At 31.3% G+C, this 14,178-nt stretch overlaps 1 long non-coding RNA gene across 1 annotated transcript; it reads left to right on the top strand.

The window, feature by feature from the left end:
- The first annotated feature begins 537 nt into the window (after positions 1-537).
- Positions 538-4,617, top strand: LOC142629959 (uncharacterized). The gene is made up of 3 exons (XR_012843176.1): positions 538-985; positions 1,338-1,403; positions 4,166-4,617. It is a non-coding gene; the product is annotated as an uncharacterized LOC142629959 (long non-coding RNA).
- The last annotated feature ends 9,561 nt before the right edge of the window (positions 4,618-14,178 follow it).

Genomic DNA, 14,178 nt, shown 5'->3' with positions numbered 1-14,178 from the left:
AGGTTTATACAAGTCATGTTATATTGGTTACGGCAAAAAATCATTATAATGAGATAACTAACTATAGTATATCCACCTTTTGGTCCTACTCCAATAATCATGGTTTTGAATATTCTGTGTTTAATTAAGAACTACGTGATGTGCATGTATGTATGAGTGTTTTCTTGTTGGTTGATTGGCTTTGACTTGGGATTTTGGAAATTTAGCTTGAGATAAAAGATGGGGTTGTCTTGAACTTATAATCTATATTCTATATTCTATATATATATAATAGACGAAACTGAGAGAAAGTTGGTTCTTACACTTAAAAAAATGTTGACAAATAAGATAACTGTCTATTTAAAATTTAGACATATATACAATTTTTAAAAAAATAGTCGTACGTTACAATGCTTAGCTTTTTAATCCCTGCCACATTTGCAATAAAAAAAAAAAAAAAGTGTAGATTAAAAATAAAGCCCCGTTAAAAAAAAAAAAAAAAAAAAAAAGCATTGCAGTTAAAAAACCCTAGCCGTCTCTTTCCATCACATTACGCTTAATATCTTCTCTCTCTAAAATAAATCACCTACCAATACTGCGACACAGAGAAAGGGAAGAAGGGAAAAAAAAAAATTGGGATCCGGTGGAAATTCGTACGGCCGGCCATCGTCATTTGATCTTCTGCTCTGCTTCATCTCTCCTCTGTAACAAAATTTTTCTAAAGGTCAGCATCTTCCTTTTCTATATATCTGTTTAAAAGCGATAAACTATAAAAGGGTACTAACCACTTAAAATAAAAACAAAAAACAAAGATGGCTGCACGGAGAAAGGAGAGAGAGATCCAAAGTAAAGAAAGAGAAATAGAGAGAAGGGCGATGAAACAGAGAGAGGCCGAGAAAGAGAGTTCTTTTCGCTTCCTTTGCAATTTTCTTAACACCGATGGTTGCGATCCAGAGATAGAGATACAGAGATGAGAAGGAGACAGACATTGAGAGAACTACCACCGGTAAGTTTTTTTTTTTTTTTTTCATTCTTTCTTAGATCTGGGTATGGGTATGAAATATGAATTAGTTTTGAGAAATTTGGTTGGATTGATTTTTATTTAGGTATTTGGGTAACTTTAGGTTTTGATTTGATTTTTTGAAATTTGGGGTTATATATGATTTAGGTTTGGAGAGGGCAAAAACAGAGAAATAAGAGAGAAGGAGGGGGTTCTTCGTTCCAATTTATTTTTTCAATTTCTTGGGTTTTGTTTTGTTGAATATTGTTTTTTTGGTTAGAATTTTGTTCCTGTGTGGCAGTTTCTGAAATTAATTTCTGAATTGTTTTTTTTCTTTTTCTTCTGTTTCTCCCTCCAGTTGCAGAATACCGTTTCCCTGTGCCAGATAAAGACATTGGGACTTCTGTAATAAGAGAATTAAAAGGTACAGTTAGATTTTAATTTCTTTGGTTCTTGCTAGAATTAAGATCCTTAATGAATGCAAATATTGAAGTGTTCTCTTTACATATGAACTCACATGACTCAATTCGGATTGTGACTTATCATGTTTAAATAAGAAAAAATAAATTTTGAATTGTAATGTAATTAATATTTGCATTCATTGTTACTATTTGTCTTTTACTATATGTTTGTTTGATGTTTTTGAGTTACTTTCAAATTCCTGAATGAATATTTGTGGTCCATTGGTATGTTGTTGAGACCCAACAGTTGTGTTTTTTAAAGCAAGAGGAATTGAATAACACAATCCAAAAAAATTGAGAAGAGTCATGAAAGTTGGTACTAAAGACATAGAAAAAAAGGAAAATCGAAATGGTTTGTGGTTTATAGCATTTCTATTTTTACTGATTGTGTGTTTCCCTGTACCTGTTTTTTAAATTTTGGTTTGTGTTGTCTTTCATTCCAGTTTTCGGTATTTGTGGATTTCTCTGTTTTTTTTTCTCTCTGCAATATTCAATTCTGTTTGACCTTTCTATTTCTTTAGCAAATGTAAATGTTTATGGTTTTATTCTTTTTCTTTTCAATGATAGGCTTCTTAATTCAATGCATTTGTAATTAATAATTCTAAAAAATTAATATCAGTGACTCTGTACAATTTAGTATGGAAGAAGATGGCAACTCATTTTAGATGACTGATTACAGAAATCAAGCCTGTGTACATCTTAGGCCTGTTTCCTTTGTTATATGTGAATAAATTGAGTTTTGCCGGAATTAGGATATGTATCATAGATGTGTATATATTGTGCATTGTTAAACTAAGAAGTATGTTGATTTTTTTTCCCCCTATCTTTAGGAAAAGTTTTTTAGATCTAATTATAAGTTGCTGGCTCTGTTTTTCTTTTACTTTTTACTTTTTTTTTTTTGGTGGGGGTGTGTGTGTACGTGTGTGTGGTGGTGATGGTATGTTTCTCCACTCTACTTTTAAGTTCTAACCATGCTGCAAGTTATATGTTCAACTTTGAACTTGGATTTCGACCTAATGTAGTTTGCAATTACCATGCTTTTCTTTTAGGGTTTGTATTATTCTCGCACTACATAGATGCCCCTGATGCCAGTAAGCTATTATTGTGGGAGAAACATTGTAAGAATAACATCAACATTTTAGCCGAGGACCCATATGGTGTGAGTGAACTAGGCTTTAGTTACATGGTGATGGATGGCATTATCCCTGGGTTCTATAAAATTGTCATATCCATGCTGGCAAGGTGATATTTTATTTTTCCGTTATGGAGTTCAGTGCTGCTTGAGAATTGATTAGCTATGATCAAATCCAATTCAGTTTCGCTACAGTATCAAGTATTTGTAATCTATAACAACTTTTGTTCTGATTCCATGTTCATTTCCTTTTTCTGATGCCATCAAGTTTATTCCCTTTAATTTTTACAGTGTCATGTAGTTTGGTAGGAATTCCTTAAAAAATAAAAAATAATAATAGTATAGCACATGTCTGCATTTGATTGGACTAAGGAAAGGTTTAAGCAGGTGCTACTTTTTCTTTTTACGTTGGTATTTTTTTATAAATATAGCACATGTCTGCATTTAATTATTTTGTGCTCTTTTTTTTATCAAAAGGAAGTTATTGTAGATTTAGATGGTGATATATATATATATATATATCATATCTAATCTAATATCTAATACTATATATAAAAGCAGAAACTTTACCCTACAATTAAGGTCACATTGGAGATTTTTACTGATTTGGGGGTGGTAGTGGTATTGAACTTGGACTTGGTTTTTGCATACAGGTTTGCATAAGTGAATAAACTTATCTTCTAATAAGATTAGATTTTATACTCCAATATTTGTTCTACGATGGATTACAGACCACAGTTTGATATTTTGGTTTTCTGATCCTCCTTTTCTCATCAACACATATTCTTTAATCTTACTCTCAACTCTCTTACAAATTTCACTATATATAAAAAATAAGTCCTTAAAATGCACAGAATGTATTCCTTCTTTCATTTATTTATGTGCCCTATATAGGGGCTGTCTTATTGTTTGATTTATTTTTTCACTTGATATATCAAAATGTTTTAGATGCAATGACCATTTTTTTGGTTGAACGGATCAGAGAGCTTGATGAGAGACTTATAGACATATGAAAGCATTTGAAGGTCTGGATAAGTTATAAAAAGTTGGAGGTTACTTTTAACTTTGTGTCTTGATAGAACAAACCACTCAAATTTCTTATATTGGTGTACTGTTTTAAGAGATTTGAGTTTTTATCAGGCTTTGAAATTCTGTTAATATTCATGTATTACTTAAAGGGTTTTTTTTTTTTTTTTTTTTGTATGGAAACTTCTATCTGGATCTAACATTTCTTTATTGTTATATTTTTTTAATTATTTTTTAATTACTTGGATTAGAAGCGTATAAGTTTGTGAATGTATAAGAAAACTTACTTTGTTCTATATAACCAAATTTGTAGTCCAACTTGCAATAGATTTTGATTGCAAGGAGATATAGGTACACTTTTTTGAAATTTCATAATCTGCCCTGCTGTTACAACTCCCCATACACTTCCAATAACGCAATGAATCTATGTATGAAAAAAAAAAACAATTGGTGTACTGTTTACTGTAGATTATGATAAAACTTTGTGGTTTATATGCATTTATGATTTTTTTTATTTAAATTTTATAGTTTCTTATTAAGCTTCTAAGATACATTTACTTTGTGCAGTATATAAATGTTGGGATTGAACGGAGTCTACATAGGTCTATATTTATTCCTCACAAAAGGGACATGATAGAAGGGAAACGATATTTGGTCGATTGGAAAGGAGCAAGAACAAAAAGAACAACTGAGATATGAAATGAGCATTGACCACATAACCACACAAAAAGCAATGTAGAGGCACATTGGAATTCAAAAGAAAAAAAAGTTAGTTGATGCTGAATCATCCTCAAATGCACTTGGTTGGATTGCTTTAGATTTAGATATTTGAGTTAGATTTGGTTTTAATTGTGGTATTGGGTTGAAAATAAATTTTGTTTTGAGAATTTTCTATTAGATTTGGGTTAAATTAGTTTTTGGTATCTGCCTATGGTGGTTGTAGTTAGATTTGTAAATGGAGGTATGTGTTGAGTGTTTAGTACGTAGTAAAAATGTATTTAAATATTATTAAAAAAAAATTTCTAATAAATATACATAAAAAAGTTCCCGCACATAGTCCGAATTAAAAAGCTAGTAATATTAATAATAAGGGATTTCTTATTATTAGAATTGCTAAATAATTAAGCTTACCCACTATCATTAAGCATTGAGAATCGTGACATGCCTTTATTTGTTTACTGATTCTTGAATGCGTATAAAAAAACAATATAATAAAGAAAACATCACTTTCTTTTTTACATTAATTTCGAAGTAACTTGGGCACTAATGATCTAGTACCTTTCTTCTGGACGTTTGACAATAAGAAACAATATTTAACTAAAAAACTTTCAATAATCATGGAATATATATGTCATTCTTCCAAATCTCATATAGAAGATTTATTTTGTTGTTGTAATTTAACGTTGTTTTTATAACCAATCCCAGTACTACTTCTCCTATTGTTTGTTTATACGCATTCTTTTTTATTTATTTTTTATTTATTTGGGTTTATACGCATTTTTGAATCAGTAAACATATTAAGGCATGTCACAAAGCTTGGAATTGCTAAATGATTTATATGTTTACTGATTCTTGAATGCGTATAAACAAACAATATAATAAAGAAAACATCACTTTCTTTTTTACATTAATTTCGAAGTAACTTGGGCACTAATGATCTAGTACCTTTCTTCTGGACGTTTGACAATAAGAAACAATATTTAACTAAAAAACTTTCAATAATCATGGAATATATATGTCATTCTTCCAAATCTCATATAGAAGATTTATTTTGTTGTTGTAATTTAACGTTGTTTTTATAACCAATCCCAGTACTACTTCTCCTATTGTTTGTTTATACGCATTATTTTTTATTTATTTGGGTTTATACGCATTCTTGAATCAGTAAACATATTAAGGCATGTCACAAAGCTTGGAATTGCTAAATTATTTAGAGTCCGTTTGGATAGAACTTATCTTGTTGAAATTGAAAATTGAAAATACTGTAGTAAATTAATTTTTAAATGTGTGAATAGTGCCGTGAGACCTATTTTTAATAAAAAAGTGGCTGAAAAGTGAATTTTGTAGGTCCATAAATAGTACATAGTGCACTGTTCATGGTTGAATTGGTCTACTATTGCGCCTAATGTTCATGCACAGTGCATAAACAGTAGCCGTTGCCTCTTGAAACGCGTGCCCAGAAAAAAAAAAGAAAGGAAAACGCAAAAAAAAAAAAACGCAACAGAGAAAATGCAGATGCTGAATAATCCGTATCAAAACGGTTAATAAGTTTACCCACTGTCGGTGCGTTATTTGAGGCAAGGTGACTTGGCCTCGTTGGTCGTGCCAAGTAGTTCAAGTCCCACCTCCCTCCCAGATTCATTGCAAAGTTTTTTATTTTTATTTTTATTTTATTGAGAAGAAGTTCATGGTAAAAGTTGATTGTTAATTATGTTTCATTTGTATTTATATTTTGAAAATTGGGTTTGATTTTTTTTTTTTAAATTTTGAATGTTAAGTGCTAAATATGAAAAAACCAATAAAATACATCACTCATATAATGTCAGGTGTCACCAAAGTACAAATGGAAATGAACATAATCAATATAAAAATAAAATTAAGTATAAATAATTAAAATGCAAATTTTGAAACTTAAAAAGTGAAAATGAAACAATCCCAAATTTTAAGTAAGAAAAAAATCTTGGTTTTTATTTTAAGGTAATTTAGATTAAATTTCTTATTTAGTTTTTTAATTTAATTGTCTATGAGGTTTTTAAAATCTCCCCTTTTATTAATATAAATATACTTTTGTCAATCTTAACAATTAATTAATTAATTTTTCACACATAAAAATAAATAAATATAAGCCAATTGCTTTTTTATTTTTAAAAGAAAGACATCAATTTCATTTAATGAAAAGGTCCAAATTAGCTTGAACAACGTAAAGAATCTTTGTTGGTACATCTTCCATGTAGACAAATATATTGGACAAAGTAATTGCCCTTGTAGCAAGAGAATGTGTTATTCTTATAGGCCAAAAGTCATTCGTTTGGGGAAAAAAAAAAAATCAGTAATTAAGTCCATTGCACAAAATTTTGAGCTTGCAAAGATAATTACAGTTCAAAATACAAGCATATAAACCCCCAATTAAAATAAAAATAATAATAATAATAATTAAAAAAAAAAATCAGAAAGCCCACTCACATTTTAAAGCAAATAATGGTTGCCCGGCGCATTAACCGAAAGTTGTGACCAGCTTGTAGATAATTGACTCATCAACGAAAAAAAGAACCTTCTATTGTTCAAAAAAAACCTTCTAGTTCTAGATGGTTGGACTTGCACATTAAAGTCGCATGCTAAATCCATGGTAAGTATTAATTGTTAATTATGTTACATTTTTATTTTGTACTTTGGAGGTTTGGGCTTGATTTTTTTTTTTATTTTATTAAACAAGGAGCTAGAGTGAGGCTGTTCGATCATGTACCCCAACAACGTAAGGAACAACTGGGTTATTGGGTTTGGTAAAGTCTTTAAGGGTATTTGGTTATTTCACGTTTAAGACAATGGAATATTAATTCATGTACTTGGGTTGGATAGTGAGGTTTTTTAAGACGTAAATTAACTCTAAAAGGGATGTTAATCTTGAAAACTTCCCCCCTAATCAAAAGACAAGATATTCCTTACAGAATTATGAGAATACTAGTCGCAAACTCATGCTATGCACGAAAAAGCTATTGATAATAAGATCTAATGAAATTTAGAAATAGAAAATTGAGTTAATAATATAAAATACAACAAGAAGAAATATTCAACTTCTAGATACTTTCCATAATTTAGAAGTGCATGCTGTCTAACATAGAATGTCATTGGATTGCTAGGAGAGATTTTTATAAACAGTTATAATACCAGACATATGTGTTTATGTTGTCAATAACTTATTACAAATGCATAGTTACTAAAACCTACAAAGTAATTCACAATTCTTAAATAATAAAACAAAACTTTCAAAATTTATATATACACACACTTAGAACTAATACCGTTAATTTGAACATATACATATTGTACAACAAAGTCTTAATTTTTCAATCAACAACCTTTGAAAAAATAATCTGCAAAGACATATTGGGTTGCTCGGGAAGAAAGAAAAAAAGTATTTTGAACCTAATGTAGTGTTCTACAACACAATCATTGACAGTTTATGTAAGGATAGATTGGTAACTGAGGCATTGAACCTTTTATCTGAGATGCAGGGTAAAGGCATTCAGCCAGATCTTGTCACTTACACGTGCTTAATTCAAGGCCTATGCAATTTTGGCCGGTGGAGGGAGGCTACTACTTTGTTGAATGAGATGACTCAAAGGAAGATCATGCCAAATGTGCAAACCTTTAGCATATTGGGGGACACACTTTGCAAAGAAGGGATGTTGACTGAGGGAAATGAAGTTTTTACTGTGATGATTCAAAGAGGCATTGAACCTAACACAATCACATATAGCTCTTTGGTTGATGGTTGTTGTTTGCAAAACAAAATGGATGATGCTATCAAAACATTTAATGTGATGCTTGAGAGAGGTTGTTCGCCTGATGTGTTTAGCTATAACATATTAATCAATGAATATTGCAAGAACAAAAGAATTGATGAAGAAAGGAGTCTCTTTGATGAAATGTCCAACAAGAGAGTGGCTCCTAGTGTTGTGACTTGCAACACTCTTATAGGTGGGTTTTGTCGAGTGGAGAGACCCCAGGCTGCACTAGACCTATTTCATAAGATGCAGGCTTGTGGCCAACTTCCAGATCCCCAAACCTATGCTATCTTATTGGATGACCTTTGTAAGAACAAAAAAATTGGGGACGCGATGGCATTGTTTCAAGAGATGGAAGACAAAAAGTTGGACCACAATATTGTGTTTTACAACATCTTGATTAACAGTATGTGCAATGCTAGGGAACTTACAACAGCAAGAGAAATCTTTAATAGTCTTCTTGCAAAATGATTGCAACCTGATGATCAAAGGGTTTTGCAAAAATGGGCTAATTGATGAAGTGATTGAGCTGCTAGAGAAAATGGATGGGAGCCATTCCTCTCTGGATGATCGCACATATAACATAATCATCAAATGATTGTTTCAACAGAATGAGACAACAAAGGTTGTGGAATTTATTAAGATAATGGTTGACAAGGGATTTTCAACAAATGTAACCACTGCATCCATGTTGGTTGACTTGCTATCTGCAAATCCAGGAGATAAAGCACTTCAAGAATTACTTCATTATTAAGACTTTGCCAGTCAATCTATAAGTTGTATGTATATTTGTTGGAAGTGGTTATTTACTTTTTATGAGTGAAAAAAAAAATCTTGTGTCATAAAGGAACAGATGAGCATCTCCCTCTCTCTCTCACTGATCAATCTTTGATCTCTCTTCTTGTTACTTACTTCCATCATCCTCAAGATGTGCCACTCTATCCCTATCAAACATGACCTGAATTGTTAGCTTGTAATTACAAGACGGAATAGCTGTCAGTCAATATGAAACCAGATTTACTGCTTCAGGAAATGAGTGAGGCTGGTAAATCAACAAACTCTCTTGATTTTTTATTCAATCATTTCATTAGAGTAATGGTTCCATTTGATGCTCTAACTTATGCTACGCATACTCTTACTACCTCTAGTAGTCTATATAGTAGTGCTAGAGAAAATGTGGAAACCCCAAATTAGTTCTTTAAATCTGTGAGAGATCAATGCAATTCTAGAAGATTAACGAGTCTTAACAATGCCTTAGGTTTTTTGATTGAGTGGCTCACGTGCACCCTTTACTTATCGTTTTGGATTTTAATCATATGTTGTATACCTTTTTTGGCATGGCAAATTAAAGTTTTCTATCCTAGGAGACAAAATTCATGGGATGTATGCTCAATGTTATGGAATAGTAATATAGATATAGTAATATGGAAACAAAATTAGAGTAATGGTTCACTGCTTAGACACATTGTATCACTGCCTATTCTATAGTGCTGCAAATGCTTTATGCGTATTTATAAGCAGATTCTTTTTTTCCTTATAAGCTTTGTGGGGATATATTTACAGTGGACTGGGAAAGAAATTTTACTAGAATAGCTGATAGTTGCATGCTTGCTCAAGGAGGCAGCTGATAGTTGCATGCTTCTTCTTGCATTGTTTGAGAGAGAGGCAACTTAGGTTGCAGTACAATACAAATAACATCACAAGTTTATCATTTTGACGTTTACTGTTTTAAGTTACAATATAGTAATTGAAAATCAAACTAGAATCAGATGAGCTATTCTCCAAACCTGTGATCATATAGCTTGCTGTACAATAGTTCTTTTGTCTCGGAGGTCACAAATGTCTAAGTGGGGTAGTGTTTCTAGCTGTGACCTCTTCCCCAGTTTGACCGTGCTATGGATTAGTAAAATTGGGCCTTAGCTGCAACCTGAGGGAGTAACTTCAATTATATTATGCCAGATACTTGCTAATTTTGACAAACTTTTTGTCAGCTTTTAGAATACCAATTGACATAGAGTAAACAAATTGCAAAAACTAAATGCAAAATTCAATCTTGAGGAATGTGTTTGCCTAGAACTGTCTAAAATCCTATATCGATAAACAAATTGGGGGAAAGTAACAAGTAAGGTTTATTTTCAATGCAAAGAATAATGATCATGATGACATGTGTCCTAATGCTCTAGTTTCCTTTGCTTTGTTTGGTTCCTACGTGAGCAGGGCAGGCATCAAGACTGTTGTGGTGTTGCATTTCAAGGTCTTCATTGGGTTGATCCAGGGAGCCATATTTCCATACTGGTTTTAAGCCATGAAAATGAAGAGTGTGTGAAGTGCATCTCTCAAAATGGTTAAGGAGGTTGGCCGACAGTTCAATCCTATATTCCCTGCCTTATCATTATTATTATTCACAATTGTGTATTTAATGGTCCTTTAATTCATTTAGCAAGGACATGAGCTATCCTGTTGGCATATCTATTGGAAAATTTAGACTAGATCTTAACTAGATGAACATTTGGGATTATAGTAGTAGAGCTAAAGGTTGCAGGTTCAAGGCTTATCAATTTGCGTATATTTCAGTTTTGTAGCATTAGCAAAGTCTCATATAAATTACCTTATAGCTTAATGATACTTTTATAATTATAATTTGTATATTTAATGGTCCCTTAACCCCTCCAATATTTGCATTTGGTAGGTGATGATGCATTAAATAATATGAGCTTTAATTTAAATAATAAAAAAAAACTAGTAAAACTTTCCATATATTTAGTTGTAGTTTCAACTTTCAAGTCATGGGAAAAATCCGCTGTGAAAACATCAATGAGACATAAAAGAAGAAACGCACCATGACCGAGTATAGGAAGATCATCCAATTTTCACATGCCAAATATGCGTTGAGCCCATGTAATCAAATCATAAATTCAACTGCAATAACAACTACGTGCATCATTTTTTATGATGCCAAATACATCAAAACCCATATTGCCAACAAGGTGCCAAACATTGAATGCCCTATATTTATTTATGATGCAAATATATTTATGGTGCATGAATTGCATGTTTAAATAAGAATTTATACATAAAACTTGATATTATATATATATATATATATTTTATATCTATATTTGCTACCTCACTTTGAAGGCTTTATAACGTCATTATTTTATTTATTTGATTTTTAAACCAAATTTCATCACTACGAACGTGTTTCTCTTATATTCGGTCCTATTTGGTTCGTATAGACCTATTCAGTCCACATTGGTCCATTTTGTCTACTTCGGTCCCTTTTGGCTCTATTCGGTCCAATTTGTCTACATTGGTTCTATTCGGTACATTTAGTCTTATACGGTTCACTTTGGTCTTATTCGGTCCACTTTCGTCCTATTCAGTCCATTATGTCCATATCGGTCCTGTTGTCTTATTTAGTCTACTTTGGACTTATTCGGTGGATTCGATCTTATTTAGTCCACTTCGGTCCACAGTGGTTCTATTCGGTCCACTTTGGCTCAATTCTGTCCATTATATCTTCTTTAGTCCTATTTCTTCCATTCGGTCTACTTGAGTCGTATTCGGTCCACTTTTTTTCTATTCAGTCCACAGTAGTCCTATTCGGTTCATTTTTTCTATTTCGGTTCACTTTTAGTCTGGTTTGGTCATATTTAGTCCATTCGGTCCACTTTAATCCTATTCAGTCTAATTTGGTCCTAAGTCCATATTGGTTCTATTCTGTCGACTGTGTCTACTTCGGTCATATTTGGTTCATTTTGTCTACTTCAGTCTTATTCGGTCTACTTTGGTCCTATTCAGTCTACCGCAGTCCATTTTTTCCACTTCGGTTCTATTCGGTCCACTCTGGTTCTTTGGAACTAAAATTATTGATTTTCATTTTTTTTAACTCATTGTAGCATTGGACAAAGTGAAGATATTTAACCCTTTTCACCAAAAAAAGGGGAAGATATTTAACTCTTGTTATCTATTTGATGCATCACATGAGTTAGTGACTAGTTCATATAAAAAGGCATCTCGCCCTTTGTAACCTACCTATAAAATTCTTTTCTTAAAATTTTCAAATTAGTTATTAATTTAAATATGATCTTTAACATGTAGATAGTGTTGGAGGTGAGGTTCAAATCATAGATATAAAATACTACCACAAAGAATATTATTGCCACTGGGCTATCACTTCCCTGTCACCATGAACCTAAGCTATTTTGTTAGTAGACCTATTAAAAATTACTAGTCGCAAACCCGTGCTACGCAGGAATCTACCTATTTATGTAGCAAACTAAAATAATTTTTATAAAATCCTAAGTTGATTATGAAACTATTCCATCACATAAATTACTTTAGTCTTTTATGTTAAAACTTCCAAAAGGGCAAAAAAATTAAATAATCAAAATAATTGAAACCTACAAATTATAGAAACAATATAAAAAAATGTGACTATAGTGTTACCTTTAGAAGAAATAATTCATCACTATAGTTGTGGAAAGCTATCAAATAGTTTCAATATTGTAAAATAATAATATCTCAAAAATTCATATGTTAAAACTTTTAAAATGTTAAAAAATATTAAAGAATCATAAGATTTATTATTAGAAATTATTGAAACAAAATAAAATATATGTATAACTACGCAATAAATATATATAAGAAAAGGATGGGTTACCTTATAAAAAATAATCCATGGCTATAAATTATAGAAACAAAACAAAAAAAATATGTGACTATATTGTTATAAATCCAAAAAAAAAAAAAAAAAATTTGGTAGATGTAAAAGCACCCACAACTAACACTGGATAGCACATGATCAAAAAACTTAAATTTGTAAACAATCTTAAAACCAAACCCAATAAAAATTGGAATTGCATATAGTCTTATTAGCCATTAACACCTATGAACTACAAAGATTTGTCATATGATAGATCTAAAAACACCCACAACTAATATTGGATAGCACATGATCAAAATCTTAAATTTGTAATTGAGCAAATCCTAAACCCAAAGCAATAAAAATTGTAACTGCATGTAGTCTTATTAACACCTATGAACTAAAAAGAGTTGTTCTTTCTTAATTTTTTTCCTGATCTTACATGAAGTTAGCTCTGGAGAAGTTCATCATGTTGGGATTGTGAGCCATGAATTGGATCATCAATTGTTGCTTTTGCTTTTGATCAAACATCATCTTCTCCAAAAATAGTTTTTGGTTAACACGTTTGTATTTTGGCTTTTAGGTAGTCTACACAAATAGTTTTTGGTTTACAGTTTTGAAGAGACTAAGAAAAGAGGGAAAGCAGTTCTTAAATATAAGAGAGTAGAGACGGTGGGAGAATGTTAATTATTGTAAAATAGGGTTTTTTTTTTCATTAATTAATTATAATATTCGATAGGATAATTCCTTCTTCCATTTATTTTGAAAGCTAGATGATGATGATGAAGATTCCGTTCTGAGGTGAGGAAATTTCTACATAAAAAAGTGATTTTGATTCTCAGATTCCTATATCTTAAACAAAAATTTACATATAGTATTAACGTATGACCATGATCCTTGTCTTTGTTGTTCCGTACATGAAACAAACTCTTTGAACTTTTATTATCAAGTGTCCACAACGTGTCAAAATGAAATACTTCATAAACCTAATTCCTTAAACTTCCTTAGAATTTTAATTAAACATTAAATTAAAATAGCATAGAGTTGGCTTTTGATTTGGTATTGTAGACTTGTACTAGGAAGTAGAGTTTTAATCATAGAACTTTTATGATATGGAGCTTTAACCAAAACGTTTATTTATTTATTTAGTTTTAGAAAAGTTTTTTTTTTGGGTTTATGTTTTTATTTATTTATAAATATTGTCATAACATGAAAAATTGTGGGAGCTTCAGAGGTTTCGGTTATATATATATAGATTATGAATTTACTACAAATAATTGTGCCAAGTGGTTACACTTAGGGGTGTTTGCAGTGCGGTGCAGTTTTAGGCCATTTTTAGAACCACACTTTGCGGTGCGGTTTAGCTAAAACCATAACTGCACCGTATCTTATTTTTGCTGTCACATGTGCGGTGCAGTGCGGTTTAAAGT

Source organism: Castanea sativa, chromosome 3 (assembly GCF_040712315.1).
Source record: "Castanea sativa cultivar Marrone di Chiusa Pesio chromosome 3, ASM4071231v1".
NCBI lineage: Eukaryota > Viridiplantae > Streptophyta > Magnoliopsida > Fagales > Fagaceae > Castanea > Castanea sativa.
The sequence above is the reverse complement of the archived record's forward strand: the minus strand, read 5'-3'. Positions and strand labels throughout refer to the sequence as shown.